Here is a 17,936-nt window from a genome sequence, read left to right as displayed (position 1 = left end):
GAATAGTATCCAAGAGGTATTAAATAAAAAGTGGAGCACACCTGGGTAGCTCAGTTGGTTGGGCTTTCAACTCTTGATTTCTGCTGGGGTCATGATCAGGGTGATGTGATCAAGGCCCCCTCTGGGCTCTCCTTTCAGCAGGGAGTCTGTTTGAGATTCCCTCTCCCTTTGCCCCTCTGTGCACTTGCACGCTTTCTCTCTCTCAGTCTCTCTAAAATAAATAAATAAATCTTTTTTTTTTTTTTAAACCAAGGTGTGCAAGAGTGCATTTATGGAATCACTTGTGTTTTCGAAAGAAAATTTATATGTGTAGACTGCTGATGGGAGAAACATTCATCATCCTCTCTCCAATCAGTTAACCCTTTTTCATCCTCTAAAACCACATTTGAATGTTCCCTTGTCTCCCAAACATCTTTTTTGACTGAGATAGGATCCTCTACGTTATTCAGATTGTCTGCTTCTGTTAGGTCATGTGCTACATGCTACTATACTTGTTTTTAATATGTTTCTTTCAACAGACTATAAGCTCCTTAAGGACAGAATGGTGTCATTTTGATCTTTTATAATTAACTACTATGTTTATCAAAGCGGGATATATGTACATACTTGAACTTCATGCACGTTGTACTGAAACAAGCTGCTGGCATGCTTGTTCCCAACCCTTGATCCTGTGTCAGAGACAACAACTTCCAGGTCTTTGGTATGGTCTTACTTCCTTAATTCTAAATAATATCCCTATACTGTTCTCTTGATTCTTTGATTTTAGGAACTATTCATTGATATTTTTTATGGCAGATGATTACTTAGCTTTATCTCTTATCTTCCCAATATAGTTATCACTACTTCTAGTTAAATCAGTAATTACTTTAGCAATCCATTGAATAAATTAGTGTTACATATTAGTTTGATGCATGAAGTATAAATACTAGTTTATTAAATGAATAATACTATTATGTCTTTTTATATTGGAGTATGCTTCCTGAAAGCTTTCTTAATCTTCCAGACTTTGTATTAGAGTTTAAAATTTTGGCTTTCATTTTTAATTTCTAAGAGCCCTTCTCTGCTTGTCCTTTTTGGGGAGCATACTGTTCTTTTTAATTTTTTTAAATTTATTTATTTATTTATTTATTTATATATTTAACAGAGAGAGAGAGAGAGAGCACAAGCAGAGGAATCAGCAATCAGAGGGAGAGGGAGAAACAGGCTCCCTGCTGAGCAGGGAGCCCAATGCGGGGCTCTATTCCAGGACCCTGGGATCATGACCTGACCCAAAGGCAGACACTTAATGATTGAGCCATCCAGGCGCTCCAACAGCTTTTTTTTTTTTTTTTTAAGATTTATTTTTTTAAGTGATCTCCACTCCAACATGGGGCTTGAACTCACAACCTGGAGATCGAGAGACACGTGCTCCACAAACTAACCCAACCCCATTGACCTCTTCTTCTAGGAAAAGATTTACATAGTTCTTTTGAGAAAGAACCACTTATCTATGGTCGTATCTCTACAATTCTAGAAGCAACTGGTGTGCTTCTAGGCTAGTTTCCATTTAAAAATATGTATGTATATATATTATTTACCTCTGAGGATTTAATCACTAGTTTTAAACTTTGAGGGAGTTCATAATGTAACTTTACCTCTCATTTAAAATTCAGTTAATCTTTGTGCTCTCTAGGATAAAATTTCCATGTTCCAGTTCTTTCTGGAGAGCAGTATTCTTTTTCTTATAAACCGTTCTCTTCCACAGTAGGTTCTTATAATGTCCTCTGTAAATCTGTGGCTGCTCCTCCCTTCTAAATTGAAAGACTGCCCATACTTTTCACATACTTTTCATGGGTGGGGCACAGGTCTTTGAGAGGACCTAAATTAGCCTTCCCTTCTAGTCTCATTCGGTGGACTTTTAGCACATACTTGTCTAGCAGGCTCTCCTCCAGCAACCTTGCGTAAGAGAATTCGTTTCTCTTTTCTGATTTTCTCTTAAGGTAGCTCATTTTTATACTTGCTGTTAAACCTTATTCAAATCCTGTAGTTTTTGGATCCTGGATCCCTACCTACACCTTTTTTGGTTTTATTTTAGTGTCTGCTTTGTTTTTACTTTTCTTGAAGTACACAAAGAGAGTACACAAAGTACTCTTTTGTGTACTTGAATGTAAACAAGTACATTTTTCTTGAATGTACACAAAGAGAGTACAATGAACTTGTACACTTCTTTTGAATGTACACAGAGAGAGTACAATGAACTTCTGGGTACCTACTCCCCAGCTTCAGCAGCCATACTTCTTTCATCCATTCATTCATCTGTCTGTGAATCTGCACAACCCCTGGGCCACTTTCTTTTGTTGGGGTATTATAAAGTAATTTCAGTACATCTCCAAAGTCCCTTAGTTATACATCTTTAAAAAAAAGAGAGAGAGTAAATTTTCTTACACATACAATGTTATCACCACACCTAAAATACGTAGCAGTACTTCCTTAACATTTAATATCTAGTCCATAGTCAGATTGCCCTAATCAACTAAATGTTGTTTATAGTTGTTTTAATCAAATCAAGATCTCACAGTCCACTTACTGTATTTAGACTGTTAGGTTTCTTATGTTTCTTTTATTCTAAAACAATTCTTCCTTCCCTCACCACCTTTTAAAGTTCTATAGACTTGTTGAAGAAACTAGTGAATTATGATGGAAAATATATCGCTTTCTGGATTTGGCTGATTGCTTCCCATATTTAACTTGTTACATTGTCATCTCTATTTCCTATACATTGGAGATTAGATCTTAAAATTTATTAGATTCAGATTCAGTTTTCGGGAGATGGGTACATAAATTATACACTTACAATGTCTGGTTGTCCGCTTTTTAGTGGTGTTAAAGTTGATTGCTGGGTTCAAATGGTGAAGGTCTGATCCTTTTGTACTAAGTTTTCCATCAGTCTTTCACCTGGTAGTTTCACCCTTCATTGATGACCTTTGCCATTATCAATTTCATTAAATAATGATCTACTATTACCTTTCCTTCTGCATTTATTAGCTGGAATTATTCTGTATAGAAGAAATTCTTTACGTCTACTAGAGCCCTTTGGCTACCCTGAAATAAAGGATATGTAATCAAAAAGTAAGGTAAATAATTCTCTTTGTTCAGTTTCAGAGTATTAACTTCGTGCCCTAGCAAATTCCAGTAGTGTTCAATACATTTTTGCTTTGCTTTTTGGTAGGTTGGGTGTGGATAAGGGTGGTGGTATTTTAAGTATCATTGTAAACTCATGGTTTTTTATATATGTTTAGTGTTTTAATCAGTTGCTGCCATTATTCTTTTTGCTCAAATTGTTTCATCTTTGGTCAGTAGGAGCTTCCTCAACTTGGTGCTTGAGTCCTTTTGACATGCTTTTTGACATCTTTTGACATGTTCTTTGTTAGCTTTAGAGACTGTCCGAAGCTCATCTTTATATATCTTACATGTGTAATTAGCCATTTCCCCAGGGGACTTTGGTTCCCAACAGAAGAAAATGGTGGGCAGAGACCACAGTCTTACCATTAGGACTACTTGTTGCTGCTACTAGCTTTCTTATAACCCTTTTTAGTGGGCAGAGCTAATAAATAGCTTTAAGGGAAAATCTGAGTTTGTAGTAATATTGCCAATTCAAATTTAAGATGACAGATCTTTATTCCTTTTGATTTTACATCTGTAACTCTTTCATACTGAAATTTTTGTTTTCTAACAACATTAATATTACTTATATGCTTTATTTATAATACATTAGTGAGACTATTAAGTGGCAGTTAAGATTGTCCTTTGTCCTTGAACACATATTGAAGATGTAAAGCCCAAATACAGTCTTCTGAAATCAGTTGGAGTATTTTCTGTGAGTGGTTATGTGACCAACTTGATTTAAAATTAGGTTCATTATGTTAGTTTTCAATTTTTAGAGATTGTTTATTTCCCTTGTGATTTGTGTGTTGATTATGTAAAATATTTACATAATTAGAAAGACAAATGTATGTAACAGTGGTAAAGCAGTCATCTCTGTCACTTCCACTTTGTTCCTTCTATAGATAATGTGACCATATAACTTATTGTCCAAACTAAGACATTTTTGAGAGTTAAACCAGGACAGTAGGATAAACCTGAACCTGAATTGACCTGAACTGGCTCAAGGAAACGGGTAAATGGTTTCATCCTACCTATACTCATTGTTTAAAACTTTTGTAGGCATTTATATTTGTTAAAAAACAAACAAACATTCATTTATTACAGAAAACATTGTGCTTCATGCTTTTTCTTTCTTATTTTTGTATTTTAATTTAATTAAATGCCCTGGAACTTCTTCCATATTAATTTTTTTTTTGGGTACCTTCATGGAAGCCCATTGTTGGCTAAAACACTTTATGTATTCATTTGTTGATAGATGGACATTTGGGTTATTTCCAATCTTTTGTCATAACAAATAAAATTATAATGAATAATCTTGAATAGTCAGTTCCATGTAATATTTCTAGATATTATCCCGTTCTCCAAAAGAGTCATAATATTTGCATTCTCACCAAGGCCCTCTTCCCCCACACTTCCAAAAAATTATGCTGCCAAACTTTTGTTGCTGTTATTTGCCAAAGATTTGGATTTTTGTTAATTTGATAGAGAAATGGTGTAGTTTTAAATTTTCATTTCTCTTATTAACAGTGAGGTTGAGCATCTGTTCATATGTTTATGGACTATTTATACTTACTTTTTTGTGAATTGTTCATATCTTTGCCCATTTTTCTACTGGGTTATTGGTATTTTTATTTATTATTTAGAAGTTTAAAAATATGTTAGGCATATAATGCCAACATTTATGTTATAAATTATAATTTTGTTTCCCAGTTGCTCATTTGTATTTTAACCTTTTTTGGTTTTGTTTTTAAGATTTTATTTATTTGAGAAGGGCAGAGAGAGAGAGCACGAGCAGGGGGAGGGAGAAGCAGGGAACCCGACGCAGGGCTTGATCCTAGGAACCCAAGACTATGACCTGAGCCAAAGACAGATGCAAAGACAAATGGACTGAGCCACCCAGGCGCTCTTTCTTTACTACTTTTTATCCTGAAAAGTTTTTTTTATTTTGTGTAGTCAACTTTATCAGTGTTTCCTTTCATTATTTCTAGATTTTGAGTCGTAGTCAGGTTTCCCCCTACTCCCAGATAGTACTTGTATGGTTTTATTTGTTTATTTATCTGCGTATAACCCTCTAATACATTTGGAATTCATCCTGATTTATGTATGAACTATGGATCCAGTTGTTTCTTTTTGACACAATTACCACTATTCATTTAAATAGTACTTATAAAGTCATAAAGCCATAAGGCTGTTTATTTAAGTCTTTCTTCCACTGATTTGAGACGCCACGAGTATCATATGTACTTTGCTTTCATTTCTAGGTTTTCTATACTATGTCATTGGTCTCCATGTCTTTTCATGCATCAGAATCACACTTATTTATTTTAAAAAGCCTTATAAATGTTTTAATATCTAGAAAGACTAGACATCCATCCATTGCTTTTCTGGCCACAGTACATTAATTTCAAGCGTACATACATACATACTAGAGTTAATAAGAGGATTCTTTTCTTCCCTTTAGGTTTGCACATGCTCTTTATAAAAGACTTTCCAACCAGGCTTAACTTTTGAAAACTGTTTCTCCAAAAAGCTATTAAAAATTAGGCTGCTCTTTTTCCCTTGAGATTTTCTGCCCTAAAGTGCAGAAACAGACCATTGATAATATTAAGTTTTTGTATAAATAAAATGCTCTATTTTGTATTTTGGGCATTAGCCTGCACTTTCAGAATAATGTGCAATGAAAACAAGTGAACCTAACAACTGAAAAGGAGCCACTGGCCAGAATAGCAACTTGGCCCACCTAAACAAAATCTAACCTAAACTAGAATGGCTTCTTGCTTTGACTTCTCTTCTTATTTACTTGTCTGCTTTATAGTTCCTGACCCTTAATTCCTGTTTTATGGTTCTTTTTCTGACTTTATCCACTTAGATTAGTTTTTGCTTATTGTATAATTTCACATAAATGGAATCATACAGTATCATGTAGTGGTTTAAAATGCATTTTAGAAAATTATGGAATGATTTATAATAAAACAGACTCTACAATTAACCATAAAAATAAAATTGTCACTTTTCTTATGAGCAAAAATGGGTTTATTTAGGAATAGCAGAGAATTGCAGTTTGGGATATGAAAGCTACAGCAAAACCATAGTCAAGTCCAGAAAACAAAGGAGAGGAACACTCTTTTATAGAGGACAGGGAGGAGTTAGGAGTACTCTTGTAAATAAAAAGTCTGCTGGAGTAAACTAGGAGTTGGAAGTATAGTGGCTTCTCATTGGCTGAATTGAGACAGTCTCTCATTGTCTGGGCTGTTGCCAGGGGAGAAGAAAACTTCCTCTCTCCTCCTGGGGCAGCAAAGTAAAGTCTTCTTCTTCCTTTTGGGAATTCAGTGGTGTACAGTTTGGGTAATGTTGATTTGGAGATATCAGATTCTTTCTGAGACTGAGGTCACTTCTAGTACTTAATGAAAATATCATAGATTCTAAAACCAGGCCAGGAAGCCTGCTAAAAAACTGCTTAGCAAGAGTAACTTGAACCATTTTGCCACACCATTTCAGAGACCCCAGATCTCACCCAGGTGAGAGAAAGACCTTGAAAAGGGCAAAAGAAGGTGGGGGTGTCAGGTAAGAGGCAGTGCCTGCAAAACCCAGGAAAACAAGATGAGACAGTTATGCACTTGACACTTGGAACACAAAGTCAAATGTTGAGCCTTAAGACAGACTCCGCCATCCTGTTGATGGCATGTTTCTTCTGTATTCCTGGTTCTTTATCTGCTTTATGAATTCCTTGAACTCTGACTTTCAACTCATGACTATGGTTCTAATACCAACTTGACTGGGGCATGGCCCTTTCCTTTTAGGACATCAAGGCTTTTTGTTATGATTCTACCTTTTATAGCTCAGATCATATTTAGGTGTATCCATTGGCTACTGCACAGAATGGATTTCTGTCTTGCTTCACACCAACGCTTGTTACTCTCTAATTTTAGAGAACAAATATGTGCTAAGAGTTCATCCAAATCCTAGTGTGGTAAATATTTGTTTTCTTAGTTATTTTTAGACACAATCAAATTACATTCCTAGTTCAGGAAAATATGAATAAAATTACAGTACAGCAGAAAACACCTTTGTTGAAATAAATGACTTTGGGACCCTAACCAAACATAACATAATTTTTTTAAAAATTTTATTTATTTACATTTATTGAGGTATAGTTGATAGAGTATTAAGTTAGTTTCAGGTAGACAATATAGTGAATTGGCAACATGATGCTATGCTCACTACAAGTGTAACTGCCACCTGTCACTATAAATGCTATTTCAGTACCATTGACTATATTCCCTATGCTGTGCCTTTCATCCTTGTGACTTATTCACTCTGTTAAATGGAAGTCTGTACCTCCCGTTCCCCTTCAGTCATTTGGCCCATACCCCCACCACTTCGCCTCTGGTAACCACCAGTTTGTCCGCTGTATTTGAGTCTATTGTTGCTTTTTTGTTTCTGTGTTTGTTTTTCAGATTCCACATAGAAGTGAAATATTAAGGTGTTTGTTTTTCTCTGACTTCTTAACATAATAACCTCTAGGTCCGTCTGTGTTGTTGCAAATTCTTTTTTATGACTGAGTATAATATTCCATTAGATACATGTGTATAAGACTACTCTTCTTCCTCCATTCATCTATCAATAGATACTTGGTTGCTTCTATATCTAGGCTGTTGTAAATAAAGCTGTAATGAACAGGCGTGCATATATCTTTTTTAATTAGTGTTTTTGTTTTCTTTGGCCCAGTAAATAGAATAATTGGATCATATGGTATTTATAGTTGTATTTTTTTAGTGACCTCCATATTGTTTCCCACAATGGCCACATTAATTTACATTCCCAGCAACAGTGCATGAGAGTTCCCTTTTCTCCACATCCTTTCCAACACTTGTTATTTGTCTTTTTGATACTAGCCATTCTAACTGATATGAAGTGATATCTCATTGTGGTTTTGATTTGCATTTCCCTCATGACTGGTGATGTTGAGCATCTTTTCATGTGTCTATTGGCCATCTGGATATCTTCTTTGGAAAAATGTCTCTTCAAGTCCCTTGCCCATTTTTAATTGGATTATTATTATTATTTGGTGTTGAGTTGTACAGTTCTCTATATATTGTAGATATTCACCCCTTATCAGACATTTTATTTGCAAATATCTTCTCTTTGCTAGGTTGCTTTTTTTGTTTTGTTGGTGCTTTCCTTTGTTTTGCGAAATCTTTTTATTTTGGTGTAGTCCTACCAGTTTGTTTTTAGTTTTATCTCCTTTGCCTCAGGAGATGTATCTAGAAAAATGTTGCTAAGGGCAATGTCCAAAAGGTTATTGCCTGTTTTTTCTTCTAGGACCTTTCAGGTTTCAGGTCTCACATTTAGGTCTTTCGTCCATTTTGAGTTTATTTTTGTGTATGATGTAAGAAAGCTATCCAGTTTCATTCTTTTGCATGTAGCTGCCCCATTTTCCCAGCACAATTTATTGAAGAAACTGTCTTTTTTCCATTTATATTCTTTCATGGAGGGTTGGAGGGACAGAGGCAGAGAGTGAATCTTAAGCAGGCTCCACGCCCAATGCAGAGCCCCAGGCAGGGCTTGATCTCACAACCCTGAAATCATGACCTCAGATCATGCTTAAACCGACTGAGCCACCCAGGCACCCTCCATTTATATTCTTGCCTTCTCTGTTTGTAGATTAGCTGACCATATAGGTGTGACTTTATTTTTGGGCTCTCTATTTTGTTCCATTCATCTATGTGTCTGTTTTTGTGCCAGTATCATATTGTTTTGATTACTATAGCTTTGTAGTATTACTTGAAATCTGGGATTATGGTACCTTCAGCTTTGTTCTTCTTTCTCAAGATTGTTTGGGCTCTTGAAGGTCTTTTGTGGTCCCATGCAAATTTTAAGAATATTTATTCTAGTTTTGTGAAAAACACTATTATTATTTTGATAGGGATTGTGCTGAATATGTTTTTGCTTTGGGTAATATGAACATTTTAACAATATAAATTCTTCTGTGGTTTGTCTTTCCATTTGTATTTGTCATTTTCAATTTCTTTCTTCAGTGTTTTATAGTTTTCAGGGTATAGGTCTTTAACCCCCTTGGTTAAGTTAATTCCTTAGTATTTTATTCTTTTGGTATAATTGTAAATGGAATTGTTTTCCTAATTTCTCTCTCTGCTATATCATTATTAGTGTAAAGAAATGCAACAGATTTCTATATATTAATTTTGTATCCTGTAGTAAATATTTATTTTTAAATCATTATTGACAAATACGATTTTCCATCTTTTCCTTTTAAAATACTGATAGTATTTAAGAAAACTATGCATATTATTTAGATAAATTATTTGGTCTCCACCAAATCCAGTGTTTGCATTGATTTAATACATATGCCAGAATTGATATGTCAAGAGATATAAGCTTTTTTATTTGGTTTTATTTTGCTAAAAATGTTTGATTGGCTCAAATGTTTATAATATATACTTGTTGTTACCCAACAAGTACTTAAGGACACCCAAGTCTAGAGTCATATATGCCTAATTTTCTTCAAGGATAGTCATTAAATATCCTTTACTTTCAGCCCACCATAATCTATTACATATATCAAATATGAGTCATAGCATAATATTCAGAAATAGTTTCTTTCTTTCTTTTTTTTTTTTTAGATTTTATTTAATATTTGAGAGACGGATAGACAGACATAGAGAGCACAAGCAGGGGGAGAGGCAGAAGGTGAGATATAAGCAAACTCACTGCTGAGCTCTGAGCCTGAAGTGGGACTTGATTCTAGGACCTGGTGATCATGACCTGAGCCGAAGGCAGACACTTAATCATTTGAGCCACCCAGGCATCCCATTCAGGAACAATTTCAATTACCAAAACAATTTGCAATTCCCAAAACTGTTTTGTTGTTGTTGTTGTTTTTCCACAAAAAGCTATGTTAGGCAATTGTTTTTTAATTAAGGTGATTTTTTTTTTTCCAAAAAGGAATACTCATCACTTTAACTCCGGTATATCTTTGAGAAATTGAATAGCTATACCTTTATTCCAAATTAACCTTTTTTTAAAAAATTCTCTCTTGTGATACCCATTGGATCTTATTCTTGGAAATGATAATTGACCCCACGTTTCTTAAAGTAAATTGCTTGTTATTTACAAGTCCCTTGGGTTGTCATAAAAACAGTTTTGGGGGGCACCTGGGTGGCTCAGGTTGTGATACCAGGGTTCTGGGATAGAGCCCCCCACTGGGCTCCCTGCTGTATGGGGAGTCCACTTTTCCTTCTCCATCTGCAGCTCCCCCTGCTTGTGTGCATGTGCGCTCGCTCTCTCTCTCTCTCTGTGTGTCAAATAAGTAAATAAAACCTTAAAAAAAAAAAACAGTTTCGGGAATTGCATTATGAAGTTATTTTGCTTTTATATTTGTATGTGAGCCCCAGCCAAAGCAAGGGTCCTGAATTGAAAGGATTTTTAAAAATTACTCATGTACATTAGTTCCTCTTCTGTATCCAAGAAAGAACTTTGAGTTTGTTTATAGTATATGTCCTATATATCTTCTGCCGTTTAAAAAGACATTTTAAAAGGGGATCTTGCCCCAGTACTATGAGCACACTTTGCACTCAGATCTTGGTTTCTCACATCATTCTCTAATAAAAGGAGCCAGGCTTCTTGGAAGAACAGCTGGTTCTAACACTGAGGCAGGAAATATAGAAGATAAGCCCGGAACATGTTAAAGTGCCAAAAGGTAAGGAAGTGCTAAAAAAACAACAGCAACAACAACAAAAAACTCATATTGGTGTGTGTGTGTCAGCTTACACAGGAACCAACTGAAAGAGCTCCTGGTGGCAAAAGCTGGAAAAAATGACCAACAGAATAAAGTAGTAATGGATTATAACCAAGAGTATAAAATAGATATTCATGAATCTATATTGATATAAATAATTGATTAAATAAGTTAACTAGTGGAAGAGAAGAGACAGATCACTAAGACAGAATTCAAATAAACTATGTAGATATTCTGCCCTCAAGGAGGGGGAACATAACCCATGGGTCGAGGGTGTGGGCTACTCATAATGACTTCCCCCTGGGAGGGTGGGAAGAGACTGACTTTGCAGTGGAGAAATCTGACATACACTATTTCAGCCAGGTGATTAAGGTCAGTATAAGCAGTCATAAGTCTTGTTGGCAGTGTGTACCTTCGATCCGATTTGATGAAAATAGCACTTTATCTCTATGATCTTCCTCCCAATAACCTATAACTTGAATCTTTTTTTTAATATTTTTTCTTTTTTTTATTTGACAGACAGAGATCACAAGTAGGCAGAGAGTCAGGCAGAGAGAGAGGGGAAGCAGGCTCCCCGCTGAGCAGAGAGCCCGATGCGGGGCTCGATCCCAGGACCCTGGGATCATGACCTGAGCCAAAGACAGAGGCTTTAACCCACTGAGCCACCCAGGCACCCCCTATAACCTGAATCTTGTTGTGAGAAAAACATCAGACATATTCTAAAAGCAGCGCATCCTATGAAATACCTGACTAGGACTACTCAAAACTGTCAAAGTCATCAAAAACTAGGAAAACTGAAAAACTGCCAGAGCCATGAAAAGCCTAAAGAGATATGATGGCTAAATTTAGTGTGGCATCCTAAATGGGATCTTGGAACGGGACAAGGATGTTAGGTAAATACTATAGAAATCTGAGTTAAGTATGGATATTATTTAATAATATGTATCAATATTAGTCCCTTAATTATAAGAAATGTACCATACTATATAAGATGTTAATAATAGAGGGAAACTAGGTGTCGGGGTACTATACTCTGTACTGTCCTTTCAATTTTTCTGTACAAACATTTGTTTAAAAAAAAAAAAAGTCTGCGTGGCGCCTGGGTGGCTCAGTGGGTTAAAGCCTCTGTCTTTGGCTCAGGTCATGAACTCAGGGTCCTGGGATCGAGTCCCACATCGGGCTCTCTGCTCAGCAGGGAGCCTTCTTCCTCCTTTCTCTGCCTGCTTCTCTGCCTACTTGTGATCTGTCTCTGTCAAAGAAATAAAATCTTAAAAAAAAAAAAAAGTCTTAAGAAATGAGCTGTAGAAAGAGGTACCTAAATGGCTAAGTTGTTTAAACATCCGACTCTTGATTTTAGCTCAGGTCCTGATCTCAGGGTCTTGGGATGGAGCCCTGCTCCAGGCTCTGCACTCAGTGAGGAGTCTGCTTGAACTTCTCTCCCTCTCCCTCTGCTCCTCTTCCCCTCCCAGCTCACATTCTCTCTCTCAAATAAATAAATAAATAAATACATCTTTAAAAAAAAATTTTTTTTAAGTAGATTATAGGGGCGACTGGCGACTCAGTCAGTTAAGCATCTGCCTTCGGCTGAGGTTATGATCTCAGGGTCCTGGGATCAAGCCCTGTCTTGGGTTCCCTGCTCAGCGGGGAGCTTGCTTCTCAGTCTCCCTCTGCTGCTCCCCCTGCTGATGCTCTTTAGCATGCATTGTCTCTCCTTTGTCAAACAAATAAGATCTTTTTTTAAAAATAGGTTATAGAGGAAAAAAGGTTTAGAGGAAATAAACTTTTAAAATAAATAAAAATCAATCAATTAATAATAATAAAATAAAATAATTAATAAAAATAATAAATAAATAAAATATAATCCTATATAACAGAAATTTTATGTATCTAATTGTCAAAATAGAGACTTATTTAAAAGAGACTTTCTTAGGATTTTTATGTTGGAAGTACATTTAATTTACAGATACATTTTCAGAGTGCTGATACAGTTTTAATATTGAATCCTCCTACCCATAAGCATGGTATTGCTTACTATTTAATGTCTATATGTCTTTAATATCTTTCAATAATGATTTACTATTGTCAAAACAAAAAAATTAAGTTTAAAATGTTAATCCATGCATTAAACAAAGGATAGTAGTTTTGTTTGTACTGTTAAATTTGGGAAGATCAGATGAGATTCTGCTATTGAGTGGATTAATTATAGACATTTGTAACTTGATGCTTCTTTAGTTCAAGATGTCTTGATTCTTAGGCCAGGCATTCCATATATACTAGATTACTTCCTAAAGAATTTTGTTTAGTGAAGCACTTTTTAATTCTTTAAAATGTCAGTATAGCAGTATCTGGCTTTCAAGTCTGTGCTCTGTGACCTAATACATTATACGGCTTCTTGTATGTTACACATTATATGTTACTCAGCTTCTTGTGAAGATGAAGGCAAAGATAATATCATTCTAAAATCGTATAACACAGTAGCTTTCATTTGTAGCTATTACAGTTATCACTCTTAAGTTAGTAAACAATGTTGGATTTAATAAATAGTTATTTACAACTACTAATTTATTATGATCTCTATAAAAATAATTGGGCTTGGGCACAAAGCTGTATTCTGTGAACTCTGAATTTTCTCTTGGATTTAGCCAGACCATCCATCTAAGAACTAGACTCTATTGTTAAAGCCCTTCTTAAAACTGCCTCTGCACTACTATACTTGGCATTGTGCATTGAGTCTGCCTTGAGAGCATTTGTATTGCTATGACAACTCCTGAGAGGACAGATGGTGGTGGGATTTTTATGTTTATGAAAACAGGGCATGGGCTTTAAAAGATTAAGGAAAGCTGCTCTAGACAGTGGCATGTCCCCATTTCTCAGTTTCAGTCATGACTTATCTCACCAGTGTTGTTTTTGCATCACTATATCTTCTGCATATCATCAGATAAATTGTTTCCTTTTTTTAAAAATAATCTGTAGTTTTGAAAACAATAGGAGTTTGTTTGCAGGGAAAGATAATTATAGTATTAACTAAGTATTGGTTATTTTTAAAACTATACCTACCCACAGGGGATTCTCATTTACTTTCTATATTCATGCTGAGGAAATAAGAGATGAGAACTTCCATCCATTCTGATTTCCCTCTCAAAATGAGGTCTATTTGGTCATATTCTCTGAATCCCATTGCTCTTTCTGGATAACTGTAGGGCACATCCTGCCTTAGAGATCTAGCTACAATGGCCCCAGTCTCTTTCCGTCTGTTCTTCTAATGCAGCTATTCCCAAACTTTTTTTTTAATCTCAGAACCCCTTTATACTCTGAAAAATTCAATCTTTTTTTAAATTTCATTTTTTATTGTTAATACCCTGCTTACTTTAAGAACATTTCAGACAGCTTTCAGTACAGAAAAGATACTCCCCAAATGAAACACTCTGAAGCAAAAGAAAAAATATGACTCAGAGGATGAGCTAATTACAGCAGAAACCTAAGCTGAGGGATACTTAATTTTTGTATTTATTTTTTTTTAAATTTTTTAATTTTTTTATGAACATATAATGTATTATTAGCCCCAAGGGTACAGGTCTGTGAATCACCAGGTTTACACACTTCACAGCACTCACCATAGCACATACCCTCCCCAATGTCCAAAACCCCACCACCCTCTCCCAACCCCCCTCCCCCCGGCCACCCTCAGTTTGTTTTGTGACATTAAGAGTCTCTTATGGTTTGTCTCCTTCCCGATCCCATCTTGTTTCATTTATTCTTTTCCTACCTCCCAAGTCCCCAACATTGCATCTCCACTTCCTCATATAAGGGAGATCATATGATAGCTGTCTTTCTCCAATTGACTTATTTCACTAAGCATAATACCCTCTAGTTCCATCCACATCATCACAAATGGCAAGATTTCTTTTGATGGCTGCATAGTATTCCATTGTATATATATACCACAGCTTCTTTATCTGTTCATCTGTTGATGGACATCTAGGTTCTTTCCATAGTTTGACTATTGTGGACATTGCTGCTATTAAATATTCAGGTGCACGTGCCCCTTGGGATCACTACATTTTTATCTTTAGGGTAAATACCCAGTAGTGCAATTGCTGGGTCATAAGGTAGCTCTATTTTCAACTTTTTGAGGAACCTCCATGCTGTTTTCCAGAGTGGTTGCACCAGCTTGCATTCCCACCAACAGTGGAGGAGGGTTCCCCTTTCTCCGCATCCTCACCAGCGGATTTCCTGACTTGTTAATTTTAGCCATTCTGATTGGTGTGAGGTGGTATCTCATTGTGGTTTTGATTTGTATTTCCCGATGCCGAGTGATGTGGAGCACTTTTTCATGTGTCTGTTGGCCATCTGGATGTCTTTGCAGAAATGTCTGTTCATGTCCTCTGCCCATTTCTTTTTTTTTTTTTTTTTTTTAAAGATTTTATTTATTTATTTGACAGAGAGAGATCACAAGTTGGTAGAGATGCAGGCAGAGAGAGAGGCAGAGAGAGAGGAGGAAGCAGGCTCCCCACGGAGCAGAGAGCCCGATGCGGGGCTCGATCCCAGGACCCTGATATCATGACCTGAGCCGAAGGCAGCGGCTTAATCCACTGAGCCACCCAGGCGCCCCTCTGCCCATTTCTTGATTGGATTATTTGTTCTTTGGGTGTTGAGTTTGATAAGCTCTTTATAGATTTTGGATACTAGCCCTTTATCTGATATGTCATTTGCAAATATCTTCTCCCATTCTGTCAGTTGTCTTTTGGTTTTGTTAACTGTTTCCTTTGCTGTGCAAAAGCTTTTGATCTTGATGAAGTCCCAACAGTTCATTAAAAATTAAATCTTTAGTCATCTCTTGCTCTGGTTGAAATTATAAAGAAAATCCAGGGGCGCCTGGGTGGCTCAGTGGGTTAAGCCGCTGCCTTCGGCTCAGGTCATGATCTCAGGGTCCTGGGATCGAGTCCCGCATCAGGCTCTCTGCTTGGCAGGGAGCCTGCTTCCTCCTCTCTCTCTGCCTGCCTCTCTGCCTACTTGTGATCTCTGTCTGTCAAATAAATAAATAAAATCTTAAAAAAAAAAAAAAAGAAAATCCAGCCCCACACAACTATGTAATTGGTAGAAAAAAAAGTAGCTTAATAGCTTTTCCAGGAGCACCTGGGTGGCTTAGTGGGTTAAGCCTCTGCCTTCGGCTCAGGTCATGATCTCAGGGTCCTGGGATCAAGCCCCACATCGGGCTCTCTGCTCAGCGGGGAGCCTGCTTCCCCCTCTCTCTCTGCCTGCTTCTCTGCCTAGTTGTAATCTCTCTCTCTGTCAAATAAATAAATAAAATCTTTTTAAAAAATAGCTTTTCTGGATGATTGTGTATATTCTTCTTTGATTCTACACCAAAACTGGATAATGGTAATTTCCTGGCTCAAGAACAGCTGTATGATATGATACCCTGCCCCCTCTCTCATTCTGAAGTTCCAAATAACCTAGATTAAAAAAAAAAAGAGAGAGAGAGAGAGAGCTCATTTAGGCATTGCAGGAGAGGTAGATAGATGTCTCTAGCCTAATATCAGACATTCGAGCAAAGTAGAACAGGTACCTTGAAGGAAAGAACAAGGTAAAACAACAGACCAACTTACCATGGAGGAAATCTTTAGGAAATAAATCTTTAAGAAAAGTAATGGTTGGGGCGCCTGGGTGGCTCAGTGGGTTAAGCCTCTGCCTTCGGCTCAGGTCATGATCTCAGGGTCTTGGGATCGAGCCCTGCATCTGGCTCTCTGCTCAGCAGGGAACCTACTTCCCCCTCTCTCTCTGCCTGCCTCTCTGTCTACTTGTGATCTCTGTCTGTCAAATAAATAAATAAAATCTTTTTTAAAAAAAAAAAGAAAGAAAAGTAATGGCTGTATTTTAGAAGAAATTGAGAAAATATATCTGAATTATCAAGAGCAAGAAAGAATTTGCAAATTTAAAAATTGATTAGAGGGTGCCTGGGTGGTTCAGTTGGTTAGGCAGCTAGCTGCCTTCCAGTCAGGTCATGATTCTGGAGTTCCGGGATCAGTCCCGCATCAGGCTTCCTGCTCGGTAGGGAGCCTGCTTCTCCCTCTGACTCTCCCCCATCTCATGCGTGCTCTCTCTCTCTCTTTCTCTCTCAAATAAATAAAATCTTTAAAAATAAATAAATAAAAATTTGATTAGAGAAGTTTTAAGTTATGAGAAGTTGAAAATAATACTGGAACGTCATAGAAATATAGAGCAAATTGACAGAAAATGACAGGAGGGGCACCTGGGTGGCTTGGCTGGTTAAGCATCTGCCTTTGGCTCAGGTTGGGATCCTGGGATCCTGGGATTGAACCCCACATCAGGCTTCCTGCTTTGTGGGGAGCCTGCTTCTCCCTTTGTCTCTGCTGTTCCCTCTGCTTGTGTTCTCTCTCTCACTCATTCTCTCAAGTAAAATATTTTTCTAAAAAAGAAGAAGAAAATATGACAGGAAAGAATAAAAAATAGGAGGGAGGAACTTGTCAAAGAAATAATAGAAGAAAACTTTCCAAAGCTGAGAAGAAAAAAAACATGCATCCTTAGGCTGAAGAATCTACAGAATGCTGAGCAAGATTAATAGAAAAGACCTATATCTAGACACAGCCTCAACAATTTTACTACTTCCAAGTCATAATATTCTGAAAGGTCTCAGAAATAACTGGAGTTTATGTAAAGAAATAAGAATTACACTGTTGGGGCACTGGGCTGGCGCATGTGACTTTAGAGCATGTGACTTTTGATCTCAGGATCGTGAATTCAAGCCCCACATTGGGTGTGGAGCATACTTAAAAAAATAAAAATAAAATAAATCGGGGCACCTGGGTGGCTCAGTGGGTTAAGCCTCTGCCTTTGGCTGAGTTCATGATCTCAGGATCCTGGGATCAAGCCCCGCATCAGGCTCTCTGCTCAGCAGGGGGCCTGCTTCCCCCTCTCTCTCTGCCTGCCTCTCTGTCTACTTGTGATCTCTCTCTCTGTCTAATAAATAAATAAAATCTTTAAGAAAAATAAAATGTAAAATAAAATAAATCAT

At 36.7% G+C, this 17,936-nt stretch overlaps 1 protein-coding gene across 3 annotated transcripts in view; it reads left to right on the top strand.

Moving 5' to 3' along the window:
• The window catches only part of TWSG1 (twisted gastrulation BMP signaling modulator 1), a 78,510-nt gene that overhangs the window by 47,648 nt on the left and 12,926 nt on the right, over nucleotides 1–17,936 (top strand). The gene's annotated exons all lie outside the window — the stretch shown is intronic.

Source organism: Meles meles, chromosome 12 (assembly GCF_922984935.1).
Source record: "Meles meles chromosome 12, mMelMel3.1 paternal haplotype, whole genome shotgun sequence".
Classification (NCBI taxonomy): Eukaryota; Metazoa; Chordata; class Mammalia; order Carnivora; family Mustelidae; genus Meles; species Meles meles.
This window is presented reverse-complemented; position numbering and strand designations above follow the sequence as displayed.